Genomic DNA, 15,921 nt, shown 5'->3' on the forward strand with positions numbered 1-15,921 from the left:
ATGAATCCTTTGCCTGTTGTATGTTACAGATATTGTCATCTCATCTGCCTTTGTGTTATGACCTAAGATTTCATTTTTATCTAGCTATCTTTGTTTTTTTGTGTGTGTGACAATAGAGAAAGACATGGTGTATCCCTAGATCTCAGGAAAGCTTATGTTTTTTTATAACTGTTTCTAATATTATATATATTTAGTCAGCTTTTTGTCCCATCTAAGTAATTTTGTGTATGTTGTGATGTATGAATCTAATTTTTAAAATAAACTGGTGGCCCGTTTTTCAGATACCATTTCTTGAACTGTTTATCTTTTCCCCACCAGCTTAAGATTCTATCGTTTTTATATATTATAGTCTTCTATAATCTATTTCTGGATCTTCTCTATTTTTCCATTGGTTTGATCTTGCATGTATATTTCATAATTTAAAAATATATGCTTAAAGTCTACATAGACAATGAGATTAGAAAAAAGCTGGAGGGAAATGCATTTAAATCTTAATGGTGCTGGTTTCTGGGTATTTCTGGGATTCTGTGGTTTCAATTTCTTCCCATCAGTTTGTGCTGTCCACATTTAGTGCTATGCACAAGTATGTTTGCATAAAGCAGGAAAATGTTTGCCCTTTGTCATTGTTTAGGGGCACCTGGTTTTGTGACCCTGGCACCTGGATCAGTGGAGAGTGGGTTGAGTGTTTTGTTTTATCCTCTCTGACAATAAAGATGACTGAGATTTTGTGGGTGGTGGTGACATATTTTGGGGACACATATGCTACCACACCTGACTTAGCAGGAGTGAAGAAACCTCCGATTTCCCATCTGGCATGATTCTCTCTATTTCCACCCGTCTGTGCTCTCTGCCTCATGCAGGGTGGCAGCCAGCAGAGGAGCTGAATCTTCTCATGTCCACTGTGCAGGGTCACTTTCCACCGTGGTCCCCACATGGGCCAGAGAAGTGGCAAGAAAAGTGAAAGTGAGCAAAGGGGAGAATTAGCAAAGGGCATAATCAAAACAAGACCTGAGGAACTTGGCTAAAATGCTTTCTTGGTGAATGGCTGGAAATATGACATTTCACTGTAGATTATGTGAAAGGGAATGAGTCTGTTCTTCAAACCACTTTAAATTGAATTACAAGTCTTAGAAAATCTTGTTTGTTTTAGGATAAATCAAACTTGTATGTCTTCATTCAATAACCACTCATGGTCACATACTATGTGTCGGGCACCGTTGGAATTGCTGGGGTAAAGTAGTGAACAAAAATGATACACATTCCTGCCCTTAAGGAGCTCATAGTGCAGAAAATGTTCCTCATCACTAGCTGGGTCAGAAGGGTAGTAGACCATCACCATTCTCATCGGGTGTCTAGGAAATTTGGGGACCAGATGGGAGTGGTGACTTGCCTGGGCCCCCAGCACCATGCACCGTGTTCAGGGTGAGCCCGGCTCATAGCATCCCTGAGTGGGCGCACCTCTTGCACAGATAATCTTCCTGCAGACCAGGCCTTGTCTGCCACACATGGCTGCCCTGCTGAGCAGCTGCATGGATGGTTACATCTATGCTTGGTCCATACACCAGAATGGGGGCCTACTGGGGAAGTTCCCTGTGGAATTTGAAGACAATGGGAATGTAGTCGTGGGCGCCATGGCCACTGATGAAAATGACTGGATCCTTGTCACAGGGGACTGTAAAGGACACATCAAGGTGAGGAAGAATGGGCAATGAGGCTGAGGGCTGGTGTCAGCCAAGCTCTGACACCTCTTTGCCACATGTGGCACTGGCCTAGGCCCTAGGCCCTCTGGGAGTTGTTTCATTTGTCAAACAGTGGACAGTAGGGTGGATTACCTCTGAAGTCCTTTCCTGCTCTGGTGTGCCTAGTGAAATGAATGAGGGCTTGGTTCAAAAGGCCCCTCCAAAGAAGCCATTCCCAGTGGGTCCCACACTCTATGGTTCTCTTCCTACAGGTCCCTCACCCCCGAGCTGTGCATCTCATCTGTGATCAGCTGTCTCAGGAACTGGTTTTGTGCTTTGTGGTGAGACGTGAGGCAAGACGGTCTTGTCCTTCGGCCAGTCAAACCCTCTTTGCATGCTAGCTCAGATCTATCCTGAAAGATCCCTTGGGCCCCTTATGGCCCTGAGTGTCTGGGTATTTCAGAGATGTAAGTAAGAACTGCCCCTCAGGAGAAGAGAAATGGTCTGGGGGGAGCCCACAGAATGAGCTGGTGTTGGGGGACCACTAACTCACCCTTTGTGCCTAGATCTGGGACATCAAGGATTACTGCACATTCACTGACAAGTGGCCATTCCAATCCAGTAGAACAAACAAGTTCTGGTACTTAATTCCTAAACAGGGCCAGATCAGCCTCCCATACTACATCCCCTTGAAGGAGAAGGAGGTAGGCAGGTTACTGAGTGGCTGCCCAGAAAAGTGCCTTTGATCTCCACTAAGGAGCTGGGATCATAGTTCTTTTACTGAGATTCTATCTTTTCTGTTTCCTGTTCAAGGTTGTGGAAGAGTTTCTGTTAACCTGAAGTCACCATTAAACAGTAAAACACAAGTGTGTACACACCAAATATACCCACATACATACACATGCACATGTGTACACACACATACGCACACATTCCATGGGCATTGATCTTTGCAAGGAGAGCCCTGGAGTCATGAATTCTTTTTAAAAATAATGAAAATATTTCTGTATTTTCTCAGGTAGGTAATACCATTTATATAGTTTAAAAATCACTTGATATTTCCCTGATGACTAATGAAGTTGAGCACTGTTTCATTAGTTATTGGAAAAATACAAATTAAAGTGGTATCACAATATGTTACCACTACACACACCCCAGTATGGCTAAAACTAAAAAGACAGACAATACCAAATGTTGACAAGGATATAAATCAACTGTAATTTACACTGCTTGTAGGAATGCAACTTGGAATAGTCATTTTGGGGAACTGTTTGGCAGTAGCTATTAAAGCTGAATATGCCTACTCTGTGACCTAACAACTCCACTTCTAATACACAAGAGAAATATGCGGGTGGATAGAATTACTATGTGCAATAACTCCACATTTGGAAAATCCCAAATGCCTAATTAATGTAGTCTGAAAAAATAAATTGTGATATATGCACTATATAGAATAATATCTGGCATTGGCAATGAATGATCTGCAACTACTCAACACAAAATGAGCAATTCTTTAAACAATTTAAGTGAAAGAAATAAGACACAAGAGAATATATATTATATGTTTTATAGTTCCATTCATATAAAGTACAAAAACACAGAAACCTATGAGAAGTGATCATCTTTGTTGGGGGAATGGAGTGGCTAGAAGGAGTCACATGGGGAACTTCTGGGGCACTGACCATGCTCTCTTCATTATCTGTCTTGTTCAGTTTGTAAAAATGTATTCAATGGTACATTTATGGTATATATATTTTTCCTATATGTATATTATAATTCAATGGAAGTTTATAAAATCAGGCAATGTAACAAGTCTTAGTCCTCCTCCTGTCTCCTGCCAAAAACGGTTCTCCTTGTTCCCTGAAGTAACCACTTTCATTGACTCTTGGTTATTTTTCTAGGGTTTGTTTTTGCAAACACAAATGTGTAAAGTTAGGGTTATTATTTAACATTATAGCAGCATTATTTTTTACATGACGGTAGCACGTCTTACCTACTAGTACTCACCTTGCTTTTCTTACTCCATAATGTGTCTTAATCTTTGCATAGCAGTACATTAATTTTTATAGCTGTGTAGTAAGCCATAGAATATGTTATTGATCTAATTCCCTTTTAATGGACATTGAGCTTCTTTTCTATGTTTTGTTTTTAACTAGAAGGGAATAGTGACTATGTCATTTTACATGTGTGAAAAAATATCTGTTGGACAAATTCCTGGAAGTGAGATTGCAAGGTCAAAGGCTTATATACATTTGCCATTTTCACAGTCATCTTGAAGTCTTAGGTGCCCTTTGAATTTCTATAGAAATATATTCTGTCCAGGCTAGTTTTAGTAAGAAGAGAACTTCACTGCACTCAGATCTGTTGGGAACTGATTACCCATGGGTTCAGTATATGAAGAATCTCTAGTTAATACAATCATTATAAGGACAACAATCAAAGTGTCGATTATTGACTGTTTACTATGTTTCAGGGATTGTGATTAGTGTTATTATGTATCCTCTCATTGAATCTCTAGAGTGACTCTGTGAGGGAGATGTTATTTTTCAGATAAGGGAGATGAAACTGAAGAGTTGGGAGGTCCTGTCTGAGCTCACATGGCTGCCAGTGCTAGACTGAGGAGTAAACCCATGTCTGTGTGACTTCAGAATTTGTGCTTCTCACTAGCTGCTCTTAGTTTTTATAATGATATATTTTAAACGAATTGGGATCACACTGTATGAACTGGAAGTTCATATATTATCAAATATTCTTGAAAATCAGACTTTGTAATAATTAATGTTCACTTTATAGAGGTACAGTCATTTATTTAACTTGTTTTTAATTTTTCATTATCAAAATAATGATAGAAAATGGACAAATTCTTAAGAAGATATCAACTACCAAAATGGGCTCAAGAAGGAATAGAAAATCTAAAGAAATGCAAAATCTGAACATTCCAAGTAAAGAGATTGAGTTAGTAATAAAGCTTCCCATAAGGGAAAGCTCAGGTACAGATGCCTTCACTGGTGAATTCTGTGAACAATTTCAAGAAAGATTAATGTCAGTTCCTCAAAAGTTCTTGCAAAAGGATTTTCTATGAGACTGGCATTACCTTGTTACCAAAACCAGACAAAGACACCACAAGAAAATAAAACTGCAGACCACTATCTCTGGTGAATATACGTGCAAATATCCTAAGCAAAATAATAGCAAATTGAATCCAGCAACATATGAAAGGATTACACAGTAAGAATATCTCAGGAATGCAAGGCTGGTTTAACGTCCTAAATCAATTGATATAGATATTAATTGAATGAAGAAAAAAGACACATGATCATCTCACTAGATGTAGAAACAGCATTCGATAAATATTTTTTCTGATAAGAAAAAAACCTCTCAACGAGGAATGGAGGGGAAAACCTGATAAAGGCCACTTACAAAAAATTCACAGCTAACGTCATATTTAATGGAGAAAGATTAAATTCTTTCCTCCTAAGATCAGGAACAAGACAAGGATGTCTGCTCTTGCCACCTCTGAGGGCATCCAGATTACAAGAGCATGAAAAAGAATGAAATATTTAGGAATGAATTTATGAAAGTAGTGTAAAATTTGTACTCTGAAAACTACAAAATGTTATTTGAAGAAATCAAAGAACCTGAACAAGTGGAAACATGGCCCATATTCATGGATTAGAAGACTTAACATTGTCAATATAGCAGTATTTCCCAAATTGATTCGATGCAATTTATATGAAAATCCCAGCTGCCTTATTTGCAGAAATTGACAAGCTGATCCTGAAGTTCATATGGAAATACAAAGGACCTAAAAATAAAAACAATCTTGGAAAAGAAAGAATTGGAGGACTCACACTTCCCAATTTCAAAATTTACTACATGCTACAGTAAAGATAGCGTGGTACTAGCATTAGGATAGACAATGGAATAGAATTAAGAGTAGGAAAATAAACTTTCATGTTTCTGGTCAATTGATTTTCAACAAGCATACCAAGACAATCAAATGGGGGAAAGAATAGTCTTTCTAAACAAACAGAGCTGGGAAAACTGGATATACCCACCAATAGAATGAACACAAAAACTTCACGAAACCATGCCTCACAACATTCACAAAAATTAACTTTGGTCATAGACCTAAACGTAAGAGTGAAAATTATAAAACTCTTATGAAAAAAATATAGAGATTTTCATGACCTTGGGTCAGGCAATGTTTCTTAGAAATGACACCAAAAAACACATGCAACAAAAGAAAAAATAAATTGAACTTCATTACAATTAAAAACTTTTAGCCTCCAAAGGGCACCACTAAGAAAGAGAAAAGATAACATACAGAATGGAAGAAACTATTTGCAAATGACAGATAAGACACTAGAATCCAGAATTTATGAAGAACTCTTACAATTCAACAGTAAAAAAAAGACAAATAACGCAATTAAAAATGAGCAAAGCCTCTAAATAGACACTTCTTCAAAGAAGGTATACAAATTGCCAACAAGGATATCAAAGGATGCTGACCATCATTAGTCATCAAAGAAATGTATGTCAAAACCATAATGAGATCCCACTTCACCCTCATTAGGATGGTTACAGATACGTGTTGGCTAAGATAAGGGCAAATTGGAAATCTCATACATTGCTGGTGAGAGTGTAAACTGGTGCAGCTACTTTGGAAAACAGTTTGGTAGTTCCTCAGAAAGTACAACATAGAGTTGCCGTCTGACCCAGCAATTCCACATCTAAATATATACCCAAGAGAATTGAAGACATATTTCCACACACAAATCTTGTTAACAAGTATTTATAGCAACATTAGTTGTATAGCCAAGAAGTGAAAACTACCCAAATGTCTAAAACTGATGAATGGGTCAAGTGTGGTGTGGTCTGTCCATATGATGGAATATTATCCAACCATAAAAAAGAATGGAATTCTGATGCATACTACATGATAAACCTCTAAAACATTACGCTAAGTAAGCAAAGCCAGCCACAAGAGATCACACTATATTGTGTGATTCCATTTGCATGTATTGTGAGGTGATGAAATAGTCTAAAATTGATCGTGATGGTAGTGCAAACTCTGTCAATGATGTGAGTCATTCCCATTGTCCATTCAGTTCATTCATCCATCAACTGTCTATCTATTCAACATTATTTGCCTTTGTATATTTTTGCAAATCATGTATCTGATAAGGTACACTTCTTTTTCTTTATAAAATGAACTGATTGTTGTATAATAATGTACATGAAGAAAAGCACACAAATCAAAAAGGTTCAGCTTGGTGAATATTCAGAAAATAAGCCCATATGCTAATAGCCACATCATATCAAGAAACAGAATAATACCAGCACTTGGTGCTTCCCCCATTCCCCCACTGGTCCAGTTTGACCTACCGTTCTCCCCTATCCTGATTTCTAAATCCAGAGATTAGGTTTGTCTGGTTTTGAACTTTCTATGAATGAAATGGTGAGATAGGTTCTCCTTCATGGCTGGGTCTTTTCTCTCAAATACCATTATGTTTGTGCAGTTCAGTCTTCAGTTGAATGTAGGTGTTGAGTCGTCATCATTGCCGAGGAGTATTCTGTTGCTGATATACCACAATTTATTCATTGGTGCTACTTGGTGCCATTGAGGTTGTTTCTAGCTATGTGGGGCTACTAAACATAACATTGTTATGAAGTTTCTAATTTAATTTGAATTTCACTGATGAGTAGTGAGGTTGAGCATCTCATGTATTTGTTGGTCAGGTGGCTATTATTAAGTGCTTATTCAGATGTTCTCCCCATTTTTCTACTGACTTGTCTTTTTCCTTTGGATTTGTAGGAGTCCTTTCTATATTCTGGATATGAGTTCCTTGACAATCATATTTTATAGATGTCTTCTTCCATTTTGAGCCTGCTTTTTATTCTGTGATGTCTCTTGATGAACAGAAGTTAATTTTAGTATTATCCATTTTATCAATCCCACCCTTCATAGTTGTGCTTTTATACTCCCTTCCAAAAGTCTTTTAAAATTGTGGTAAAAACAAATAACATGACAACCACTGATCCAGCAATTTCATTTCTGGATATATATCCAAACCAAATAAAATCACTATCACAAAGAGATATCTGTGCCTCTATGTTCATTGCAAAATTATTTACAGTAGCCAAGACATGGAAGCAACCTAAGTGTATAGCAACAGATGAGTGGATAAAGAAAATGTGATAAATTGTGTATAACATATATATATTATTGTATAGACACTGTATACGTATATGTATATAGCTTTTATATGTGTGTACATACATATACAATGGAATATTAGTCAGCATGAAAAAGCAGGAAGTCTTGCCATTGGCAATGACATGAATGAAACTGAAAGGCATTATGCTCAATAAAATAAGCCAGAGAGAGAAAGACAAATGTTGTATGATATCACTTTATGTGGAATCTAAAGAAACCAAACTCATAGAAACAGAGTAGATTGGTGGCTGCCAGGGGCAGGAGGCAGGGTGGGGGAAATTGATGAAGGTGGCTCCAGTTATTGGGTGAGTAAATTCTGAGGCTTTAATGTACAGAAAAGTATATATACAGTTATGAATACTATACTGTATACTTGTAAGTTAAGAGAGATCTTAAAAATTCTCACCACAAAAAATAAAAAACAATGTTAACTGTGACTTGATGGATGTATTAACTAAACTTGTGGCTGTCATTTTCCAATGTATACATGCAGCAGATCATCCTGTTGTGCACCTTAAACCTACACAATGTCAGATGTCAATTATATAATATTCGTGGGGAGAAAAAACCCAGAAATCTACCCTCTTAACAAAATTTTAAGTGTCAGTACAGTAGTGTTAACTTACTTCACTTTTGAACCACAACTGCCCAAGCCCCTCCCCTCTGGCTCAGGCAGCCATTATTCTACTTTTTGTTTCTATGTGTTTGCTTTAGTGGAATCTTGCAATATTTCTTTTTTAACAGTAGCTGTCTCTTTCCCTAGTTAGCTGAGAGATTTTTTTATAATTATTAATTAATTATTATATAAAAAAAGAATTTTTTATAATCACGAATGTTGGGTTCGGTCAAATGACTGTTCTGCTTCTATTGCAATGATCATACGGTTTTTCTCCTTTATTATACTAATGTGGTGAGTTACATTCTTTGAATTTTGAATGTTAATCCAATCTTGCATTCCTGGTATAAACCTCACTTAGTCAAGTATTATTCTTTTTAATATACTGTTGAATACTGTTCAGTAAAATTTTGTTTAGAGTTTTTGCATCTATGTTCATGAAGAATATTGATCTACAGTTTTCTTTTCTTGTAGTTTCTTTGTCTTGTTCAGTATCAGGGTAATGCTAGCCTCATAGGATTTGGAAAGTTCTCTTCTTATTTCTGGGAGAATTGGCATAGAATGGGTATTATATCTTTCTTAAATATTTGATAGAATCCACTGATTAAGCTCTCTGGTTCTAGAGTTGTTTTTATGAAAAAGATTTTGATTATGAATTCAATTTCTTTAGTAGATATAGGGCTACTTAGATTTTCTATTTCTTGTGTCAGTTTTGATAAACTCATTTTTTTCAGGGAATTTTTCCATTTTATCCAAGTTTCAAATATGCTATCATTAAATTCTTCACAATAGTCCCTTATCATCTTCTTAATGTCACAGGATCTCTATTAATGTCCCCTTTTCATTCTTGATCCTGGCAATATGTGTGTTCTCTTTCTCTTTCAATTTTGCTGGAGGTTTTTGGATTTGTTAATACTTTAAAAGAATCAGCTTTGGCATTGTTGATTTTCTCTATTCTTTGTTCATTTTCTATTTTATATATTTCTGCATTTAAGTAATGGCATATAATTATGTATGTTTTTTCTATAAAATTGTCAAATAACATTTTTCTTTTTTTTTTATTGTGGTGAAGACACATAACATTAGATTTACCATCTTAACCATTTTTAAGTGACCAGTTCGGCAGTATTCAATATATCCACATTGTTGTGCAACAGATCTCCAGAACTTTTCCATCTTGCAAGTCTGAAATTCTATACCCATTAAACAACAACTTCCTTTTTATTTTAAAATTATTTCTTTTCCTTTATTTACTTTGAATTTGATTTACTCTTCTTTTCCTAACTTCTTAAAGTAGAAACCTAGATCATGTGTTTTACAGCCTCCTTTTTTCTAATGTAGGTATGTGAAGCTATAAATTTTCCTTCAAGCACTGCTTTAGTTGCATCCCATAAATTTTCATGTTATAACTTTTTAGTTTCCTAGTCTTATCATCATTCAGTTGGAAGTGATTTCTAATTTTCCCTTTGACCTATGAATAACTTAGAAGTGTTTTGATTAGTTTTCAAATACTTGGCCAAATTTCCAGCTATTGTTATTGATATTCAATACCATTGTAGTCAGAAAATAAATTCTGCACTCTATGATTTTGATGATTTGAAACTTCCTGCATCTTTTATATGTCCCATTTTCTTGGCTATTTTGGTAAGTGTTCCATGTGTACTTTGAAAAGAATGTGTGTTCTGCTGTTGTTGGATGTAAAATGTTATAAATGTTAGTTAGGGCCAGTTAGTTGATAGTCTTGTTCAAATCTTTTATATCTCTACTGTTTTGATGTCTACTTGTTGTATGAACAGCTGGGAGAGGTCTTAAAATTTCCAAATATGATTGTGGACTTGTCTGTTTCTCCCTTTAGTTCTTTCAGTTTCTTTTATTTTTGAATCCCTAAATTGCTAGGCATATATGCATTTAGGATTATTATGTCTTCCTGAGGAATTGGTTCTTTTATCACTACAAAATTGACCTTTTAATTTTCAGTAATGTTCCTTGTCCTGAAGTCTTTCTCTGTTTGTAGAGACAGACACATTTTCCTAAGCTTTCTTTGCTTAGTACTTTCATGATATATCTTTTACCATCCTTTCACTTTTAATCTTTGTATTTATAAGTAAAGTCTTATTTCTTCTAAATGATATGTAGTTGGATCTTGCCTTTTCATTTAATAGTCTGAAAATCTCTCCATCTTAATTGTTGTATTTAGTCCATTTTCATTTTATATAACTATCTACATGGTTGGATTTAAGTCCACTGTGGTAATTTTTACTTTCTGTTGGTTTCATCTGTTCTTTCTCTATTCCTCTTTTCATTTTTATTTTGGGTGAATGGGTTTTTAACTTTTGTTTTGTATTCTGTTCTAGTCTATCTTGTGTGTTGACTTTCCAGTCTCTTTGTGTGTATGTCTTTAACGGTGTCTGTCCAGAGCTCTGCTGGTTTCTCTTCCTTGCAGTTGCTTTCTTCCTCCTAATCTGAGCCTGATTCTTACTCAGCCAACGCCCAGACTCAGAAAATGCTCCCAGAGAAGAAAGCAGCTCCTGATTTCACTTCTTCTTTGAAGGACTCTTCCTTTTCTGTAATTTTAGTTTGTCTTGATTTCTTTGCTTCTACAGCTCTCCAATTATTATTATTATTTTTATTTAATTTATCAAATGTACATCACAGTGGTTCAACAGTCCCCCTCTCCCTCCCCCTGCCCCTGCCTACTCCTCTCGCCCTTGGTAACCACTAGTCAGTTCTCAGTGTCTATGAGTTGAATGGTGTTTTGTTCCTTCTGCTTTGTTTTGTTTTTATATTCCACAAATAAGTGAAATCATATGGTATTTGTTTTTCTCTATCTGGCTTATTTCACTGAGCATAATACCCTCTAGATCCATCCATGTTGTTGCAAATGGCAGGATTTCATTTTTTTAATGGCTGAATAGTATTCCATTGCGTATATGTACCACCTGTTCTTTATCCATTCATCTATTGATGGACACTTAGGTTGCTTCCATATCTTGGTTATTGCATGTAGTGACATGATAAACACAGGGGTGTATTTATCTTTTCAAGTCAGGGTTTTTGTTTTCTTTGGGTCAATTCCTAGGGGTGGAATTACTGGGTCAAATGGTATTTCTATTTTTAGTTTTTTGAGGAACCTCCATACTGCTTTCTACAGCAGCTGCACCAAGTTGTAGTCCCATCAACAGTGTCAGAGGGTTCCCCTTTCTCCACACCCTCGCCAGCATTTATTTCTTCTCTTTGGGATGTTGGCTGTTCTAACTGGTGTGAGGTCATATCTCACTGTGGTTTTAATTTGCATTTCCGTGATGATTAGTGAAATGGAGCATCTTTCATGGGCCTGTTAGCCATTTGTATTTCTTTGGAGAAGTGTCTGCTCAGGTCTTCTGCCCATTTTTTGATTGGGTTATTTGTTTTGGGGTGTTGAGGCATATGAGTTCTTTATATATTTTGGATGTTAACCCCTTATCAGATGAGTCATTTATGAATATATTCTCCCATACTGTAAGATGCCTTTTTGTTCTGCAGATGGTGTTCTTTGCTGTACAGAAGCTTGCTTTTTAGTTTGATGAAGTCCCACTTGTTCATTTTTTATTTTGTTTCCCTCCAATTATTTTTAAAAAATATTTGTAACATATGTGTTTAGTTTTTCTTAATTAAAGAAAAATTCTGCAGCAGGGGAATAGCCTGCAACTAACTCACTGCACCCTGCCCAGGAGGATTTCATGTTTCACTCTTCTCACTACCTGCTTGCTACCCCAGCCCCTGTTCTTCCCAGCCCCATCCCTAACCTCACATTTGATGGACACCTGATCATTTTGTGCCATTGCTATTTTATACATGAGCTACATGAAGCCTAACTGAGAATCACTTGGTCATTGCCGCAGTACTCTATTTCGGCCTCCATGTGGGGCAAAATGCTTTAGGCCTGAGCTCTAAGTATATCCTATGGCTAGTGTCCGATTCCTCCAGGTATTTGTAGAGTAGCCAGCATAATGCCTGGCATATGGTAGGCATCAACAGGTGTAGGCCAGGGGCAAGGGACTGTTGGCTGAGGGTGGAGGATGAGGGACAGAGGGTTCAGAGGAAGGGGAAGCTCTGTCATTGCTACTGAGCTGGATGTGTTAAATTACAGGGACATTTGGCCTGAATGTTTGGAAAAGGCTGCAGGATGTCCAGATGGTTAGTGAGTATGATCTAAGAATAAGGGTAAAGGAGGATGACGACTCCCTAGTTGCTTCCCAGGCCTTCACTGAGCTGCAGTGAGTTATCACGGCCCACCTGGTCTCCTCTGGCCCAAGGAAGGGGATGCTGGGCATTTCCCCAAGTCCCAGGCAGCCTTACTTGGAGAGTGCAGGGCACACTCGGTGGGGGGGGGGGGGTGCTCAGAAGGCCAAAGATTTGGGACCTACAAGCACATTTGACTCCACAGGTGTCAGTGGTGGCCAAAGAGCTCTGTTTTAGCCCAGCAAAGCTGAAAGACTCAGAAGTACAAAACAGTGGAAAATAAAAAAACCCAAGTCCCTTCCCCAGAACCAGGTTCAGATTTGTTCAGGCTGGTTCCCTGCAGAGGTTAATTCTGTGTGGCCAGAGTTCCCTGGGAGGATAGACACTCACGTTATTTCCCTGTTTCATGGGGAAGGCAGGTTGCTTGCTTTGGAAACCTTCTCTTCAGGTTTTTCCTCCATACATGTTCCACCCTATTTCTGACCAAGTCTTGGATAATTTAGATCCTTCAGAGAATATTTATTGAGGTCCTGATGACTGCCAGGCCCTGTGCTAGGTTCTAGAAATCCAGTCAGATATGAGTCCTGCCTTAGGGAACTCACAGTCCATTTGGAGAGATGGATATGCAAACTCGTGACTGCAGTTCTATGTGGTAAGTGGCAGGACTGTTAAGAACAGGGATAGCGTAGAGGAAAAATCTCCTGATTGGGTGGATCAAGTAAAAGAAAGGCTTCATAGAAGAATAGATTTTGGAGTTGTGTTTTGAATATAAGTGGGAGTTTTCCAGGCACTTCCAACAGTCCTTGTGGCTCCTATACTCCTGGGAAGGCATAAGTCTTATCTGTTGGGGGGGATATCAAATAAGGCAGAGGCAGGGCTTCCCTAGGAGGGAGAGGATGTTTAAGTATTCCACAGGGGGAGGTCCAGCTAAGGTCAGGATGGGGTGCCAGGTCTCCACGGAGGAGAGCACAGGGTGGTGGGGAGGTGGCAGGACTTGGTGGGAACCAGTTTAATCTGGGCTTCGCTAATGTTAATTGAACACTTGCTAATTGACCAGGCCTGGGCAATATGGCCTCAAGGGAGGGATGAGAAGCTTGGAAAGGCCCAGGCCCAGGAGGGAGGAACCGCGCCTAGGGCACCTTCTGAAAGAAAGCCCCTCATGGCAGGGGGGAGCGGGATCTCCCTGAGGCCCTGGAGTACCAGCAGCGGGAGCAGGTAGCTCCATGGCGCTCCGAACGGGAAGGAGGACGCCGAGGCTGAGGCGTGGGCCAAGCTGCAGAGGTGCAGGGGGCCCTGCTGTCCCCGTGGGCCGGAGAGCGCTCCCCAGAAGACACTGAGAACAGCTGGCACAAGTGGGAGCCCAAGGGCAAGCAGGTGAGGCTGGGGGTGTAGAGGGGCCCCCAGCACCTCAAGCCTGAGCCCTCACGCTTGCCCTTGACTCCTGCAGGTGAGCCAAGTCCTGGGAGCAGCATACACGTCCAAGTGCAGCCTCCAAGTCCCAAACTCCTGTTCACCAATGTGCAGTACGCCTGGGTGAAGTGCCAGGTGAGGCGGGGCGGGGCTGTCTCCTTGAGATGCCGGGGCTGGAGGCCGGGGATCCCGCCTCCATCGGTGACCACTCGTGCCCACCTGGCCCTCCAGTGGGGCTGAGGGGAACATCGGGCCTTTCACAGGATTGTGGACCACAGACAGTTCTGGGATAAAGCTGGTCGGGCTGGTTTCTCTGCCAAGGCCCTGGTTGAGGCCATGGAGATGGGTTTGACCTTGAGGGCAAGCCTCACTGGGCCCTTGTGGGGGGTCCTCTGGGCCTGGCGCTCCCACAGCGTCCAAAGCATTGCCTGACTGTGTGGTTTTGGTTTATCAGTGTGTTTACTGCTCATGTTGCTCCTGTGCAGGTACAGGGTCTCATGGTGCCAGGTAAACGATCAGGAGGAGATGGAGGGCATGGAGGGGGTTTTCCTTGGAAAGAAGGAAAAGGAGCCAGGGTCTCTGGAAAGGCAGCCTCAAGCCCCATCATGCCTCTTGCTGGGCAGATCTCAGCCGTTCCCTCCTCGAGTGCCATGAGGCACTGTGGGGGCTCCCTCCCTCTGTGTCGGGGTCTCAGCATTAAGTGAGACAGCTCCTCTGTGCCTGCTGGGGAGAGGTCAGAGTGCAGAGGGAGATGCGCCCAGAGCCAGCCTGGCAGGCGGTGAGAGCACGTCTGGGCAGTAGCTGGTACCTGGGCCTCCTCCTAAGACAGGGACAGTCCAGTGCCCACCTCGCAGGCTGCTGCTATACCAAGAGAAGGGTGGGTTTGGTCATCAGTGACAGCCGTGGCCCTCCAGAGACTTCTTCTGCATGGAAGTGTCAGGCCCATCCTCCTGGGGCCTCCCTCTTGGTCCTGCTGCCCCTGCACTCCCCTCTCTGTTCCCCACAGATCGCTCCTCAGATCTACCAAATGCTGCACTTCAATGAACTGGCACCCACCCACCCGCCTGACTTGATGAAGCACAAGGTGCTAAGCAGCAGGGCCGGCTCCTCCACCTGGAGACCCACACCTTCCAGAAGGACCTGGATCCTGATAGGGAGACGGCACCCAGCACCACTGCCAGCACGCCCACTGCCTCCTCCACGTACACCTCATTGTCACCTTCAGCCCCGGCCTCTGGGTTTCCGGAGTACAACCTGTCCACCTCCCTAGGGCTGCAGTCCCCCCAGGTGTCCAGGTACATCGTGCAGAGGTCAGCAACCCCCATGCCTGTCAGCTCCTCCCCAAAGCAGCTCTCATGGCCTCTGAAGACCCCTCCTCTGTCCTCCGTGAAGAAGAGCTCCCGCATCAGGTTCTGAGGTGGCCCGTCCTTCTCCCCTGTCCTCCAGCAGGTACCCAGGCCAGGGGGGCCTGGCTTTCCCTGGCTTACCCCTACCAGGGCCAGGGATATAGGCCTCCTGGCTGTCTCTGCCCGGCCTGGCTGGTGTAGCTGACCTTCTTCCTCACCAGGGACTTGGAGAAGGAAATAAATGTTCTCAGATGTTGGAGTCCCACAGGCCCTGAGTTGGGCTGTGTGTCCCTCGTGCTCTTAGGCGCCAGGCTATGTCTCTGAGATCGTTTCATACTCCCCCTGTGAGGCCCTGGGCAGGCGCAGGGGGAGAGGCCTGCCCCCAGGAGGCGGGTGCAGCTGTCTGGCAGGGGGTCTGGGTGATGCCGC

At 40.9% G+C, this 15,921-nt stretch overlaps 1 pseudogene; it reads left to right on the forward strand.

The window, feature by feature from the left end:
* The window catches only part of LOC130683996 (uncharacterized), a 31,748-nt pseudogene extending 16,186 nt beyond the window's left edge, over positions 1-15,562 (forward strand).
* Positions 15,563-15,921: the final 359 nt, after the last annotated feature.

Source organism: Manis pentadactyla, chromosome 5, assembly GCF_030020395.1.
Source record: "Manis pentadactyla isolate mManPen7 chromosome 5, mManPen7.hap1, whole genome shotgun sequence".
NCBI lineage: Eukaryota > Metazoa > Chordata > Mammalia > Pholidota > Manidae > Manis > Manis pentadactyla.